At 48.6% G+C, this 4,151-nt stretch overlaps 1 long non-coding RNA gene across 1 annotated transcript in view; it reads right to left on the minus strand.

Annotated features, from left to right (window-relative positions):
- Positions 1-1,239, minus strand: part of LOC116220183 — a 1,406-nt gene extending 167 nt beyond the window's left edge. The window contains exons 1-2 of the long non-coding RNA XR_004163472.2: positions 857-1,239; positions 104-176 (exon numbers count right to left, since the gene is read on the minus strand). This is a non-coding gene — a long non-coding RNA (uncharacterized LOC116220183). The remainder of the gene's footprint in view (positions 1-103; positions 177-856) is intronic.
- Positions 1,240-4,151: the final 2,912 nt, after the last annotated feature.

Consider the following 4,151-nt stretch of genomic DNA (forward strand, 5'->3'; position numbering starts at 1 on the left):
TGGGTAGCAGTAAAGTTTATACTGTACGACCCAGAGCCAGCATGTTGCCAAGCAGATAGTAAAGCTCTTTGTGGAATTATGGCTCAGCACGACTCATCTGCACCTGTGTCTCCTCCTGTCTCCTTTCTTCATGTCCTCGTAGTCTTTACTGAGTGAATGGACACAACCATGGTTGACTTTCAGAAGAGAGAAAACACAGGCATGTTATGTAAAACAGATTCATTCACAACACCTCAGTACTCACACATCTTGTACTCATGCTTGGGAAGACATGAGTCTCAGTTTGACATTGTTTAGATTAGTGTTATGGATGAATCAACTCACAGACACTGACGATGACAGACACTTTAAACTGGCAATTACAAACTGTCCTTTAACGAATAGGAGTGATAAACAAGGATGCTCTTAAATAGGACATCAACACAAACTCACACACCATGCCTTGAAACAGTTGCCAGCAAAACCAGCTCATAACAAAACCTTATTGACATCGTAAAAAAACATCAATGTCATTCAAGAGGAAATGGCAGGATAATGAGAGGGATGAAAAATGACAAACAATTCTAATATTAACAACAAACCGAATGAACTACCCCCCCCCCCCCCCCCCCTCCCGCCACCCTCCCCACTGATGGTTCTCCTTCTGCTTTGTGGCCCAACGCTCGCCACAAGAACAATCTGCCTCACTTCCTCTCACTTTGGCCGGCACCCCGAACAAACAGGGACAGCCCAACAATGCTGACCGTCCGCCAAACATTTGTGAATGCGTTCAGCTAAGGACGTGTGCGTGCGTGTGTGTGCGTGTGTGCGTGTGTGTGTGTATGTGTGTGTGTATGTGTGTGCTTTCCTTGTTCACCTAATCTCAGTCACTCTGGCCTGACAGCATGCTCCGGGTGTGGAGAAAGCACAGTAACCCATCTCGCCCAGTTTCCCTGGCGTCAGCACATTGGGCACCTCTCAAGCCCGAGCCTCATTTGGTTTGAGTGCGGCTAGACGCTCGCTCTTTCCCGGTGATGCATTAGATTATGCAACCCACCCTCATTGACCGGGAGCTTTTTTTTTTTTTTTTTTTCTTGTCTCGTCAGCATTTTACCCTCGTCGTCGGGCTAATGGAGGCTGTAGCGGTGCTTATCAGATCAGAGGCAGTACAGGTACGGTTGGTTAATGAACCACACCCTGGCCGTGAAACACCTCGTGATAAGCCTTAATGATCAGAGCTGAGGAAGGGGGTGGGGGGGGGGGGGGGGGTAGGGTTGGGGGTTACTGTTAATGTTCCATGGAGAGATCTGGAGGAGCTCTGGGGTAGAACCGTTTCCAGATGGGGAAAATGATGCTGTAGCCACTCGTTTCTCCGTTAAAGAAAGGAATCAGGCAAAAAACAGAAAAAAAAAAAAAAAAAAAGTGAACCGATTGGTTGCAGCCTGGCTTGTTTTGCTTAGAAAGACTTGCGTGTGTTCACATTTTCCTTGAATGCAATGAAACAAAAGGGTCTTTGTTGACAGAGGTGGGGAGGCAGTGTGTGTGTGTGTGTGTGTGTGTGTGTGTGTAGTATTGCTGGGGGCCATGTGGTCGCGCTCCTAACCCTCCGGGCAGGACATAGTGTATGCGAGTCGGGTGGAAGCTGTCGTGGGTGTTTATCTCAAATGGTACCGTTTAGACGGACTGCATTGCCAACGCTACAGCATCCAAGCATTATCTCAAGCTGGGCTGACGTGTGGCAGCACATGTTTCATTGATGAATCAGCCAACGCGAAGCGCTCAGGCCGACACACACACATGTGATATTCATTTTCGGGGGGCTATTTTTGGTTCGCAGGTTGGGATATGCATCAGCTTCACAAGCCCTTGCCTTGTTGGGCGTTTCATAATCATTATCCACTGGTATCCAGTTTAGCTGAGGGCAAGTCTCAAGACTCCCATTTCGTGCAGATCAGGACGCCTGACTGCCTCATGCTAATGTCATTTTAACATACCATTAATAAGATCTGGAGAGGGTCGGGGGGGGGGGGGGGGGGGTCTAGTTTCCATGCCTGGCTGGGCCTGCCCTGAGCAGCAGTGGAGGAGGAGGAGGTGGTGGTGGAGGAGGAGGAGGCGGAGGAGGAGGAGGAGGAGGAGGAGGAGGAGGAGGCCCCCTGCTTTCATCGTGGGGAGTGGAGCGAGGCACAGGAGATCACCCATCTGTTAAAGATTAGAAACAAGATGCCTTCTAGTGGCTTCAGTGGAATCACGGGACTGTGCCAGTGCTCACTAAATCACACACAGCCACTGCAGCCAGGAGGCACAAGGAGAGGAACACAGAAAGAGGGGGGGGGGGGGGGGTGAGGGGGGGGGGGGGGGTGAGGTGAGGGGGGGGGGCTCGTTCTCCCTCTTTTTTTTCGTCTTCAATCCCCCAGAGAGAGGTTGTTTACTGATATCTCACTGAGTGTTCATTTTGCTGAGCCTGTTTGGTGTCTTCCGGTATGAGGTGATCAGATTTCCCAGTTCTCTTTTCTTTTCCTTGAAGTGACCCCCCCCCCCCCCCCCCGCCCACCCGAGCACATGTGTGTGTGTGTGTGTGCGTGTTTGTGTGTGTGTGTCTGTATCACTTTCATAATTGTGCAAGACAGGGATGACTGCATTAGTGAAGGCCACGTCAGTGTCTCCAACTCTCTCTCTCTCTCTCTCTCTCTCTCTTTTTTTCTCCCTCACTCTTTCTCTCTCTTTTCCACACTCTCACCGGCCAGTGTTGTCTTTGTCGAGGGCAAACACTTCGAAGCACAACAGGAAGCAGAAATGGCCTCCGTTGCTAGGGCTGCGTGCTCTGGTACACCTACTGTTTCCTAGGAGGCCTGACCTCCAGCCTCCCGCGCCCCCAGTGAGAGAGGAATCCCAGAGCCACACGGCCGAGCCTCCGCAGGTCCAGACGCCAGTAGAGAGAGGGGGAACGGGAAGACAGGAGAGAGCAGAAAGATGTCAGGCGCGCGTCTCTCTCTCTCTCTCTCTCTCTCTCTCTCTCTCTCTCTCTCTCTCTCTCTCTCTCTCTCTCTCTCTCTCTCTCTCTCTCTCTTCAATGTAAATAAATTCAGGAAACTTACACAGCCGAATGAATATGGAATACATACATATACATATATAAAAATACTCTTAACAACAAAATATGGTCTGTGTTTGGACTTTTGGACCAGAGACTGATGAGGCAGGGGTTTCATGGATTTCAACCATATAAATACTGTATGAGAACTGGAACACAGTTACTGGAAAACACATGGCTGAACAAAAAAAAAAAAATCAATGGATGTGTTAGGAAAAAAGAAAAGAACAAAAAGATGTCGGGAGGAAAAACAAAACCTTTTAGTTTTTTTAACAATAGCACCTCCAAGTTTGTGTCATTTCAAGGTAAACAGGAAGCAGCCTTTGAGTTATTCCTTGATTCATCCACTCCTTCATAAGGTGACCCACTTTAAGGGCCTCTTCCCCATCACTCAGAGTGAGAAAAGAGAGCTGGGGGAATGTGCAGTCAGACCTCCCAGAGGACCCATAGGCTAAGCTATCTCTGACCTTAAAAGGGCTGAGCTCCACACTAGCCTGAGAGAAAGTAGGTCCCTGTGTGTGTGTGTGTGTGTGTGTGTGTGTGTGTGTGTGTGTGTGTGTGTCTGTGTGTGTCTGTGTGTGTGTGTTTTGACAACTACTCTGATTTGATTTGGATATGGCTTGTGTTTTCTGTGTGGATTGTTGAGGCTATGGTCAAAGATGTCGCTAACATGACTCCATTGCGCAGCCCGTGAGCCAACAGGCTTTTTCTAGGGGAAATGGAACCAGGCTGAAAGCTGCTGGCTTTAACCCGTGCTCTTAATTTGAGTTAAATAAACATGCTCTCAGATAGAATGGAGATGTAGAGAAAACAAGGTCAGGCGGAATAGACTTTCACAGACAGGGAGAAAGACCATCAACACAGGGTCAATGGGGTCAGGGGTCAGCGGGCGGCTTCAAAGCCAGGCAGGGGTTGTCATTTTGATATACTGACATCTGAGGACATCTGATGCTTCTAGGTATAATCCAAAACAAGCAGTCACTTTGCACAAAAGAAATGCTACACAGTACCAATATTTGGCACCTTGGAGATGTTTTGTATCTGTTCTGTGAGTACACAACCAGTAACTATAACAATGGAT

This window comes from Clupea harengus, chromosome 4 (genome assembly GCF_900700415.2).
Source record: "Clupea harengus chromosome 4, Ch_v2.0.2, whole genome shotgun sequence".
Taxonomy (NCBI): Eukaryota; Metazoa; Chordata; class Actinopteri; order Clupeiformes; family Clupeidae; genus Clupea; species Clupea harengus.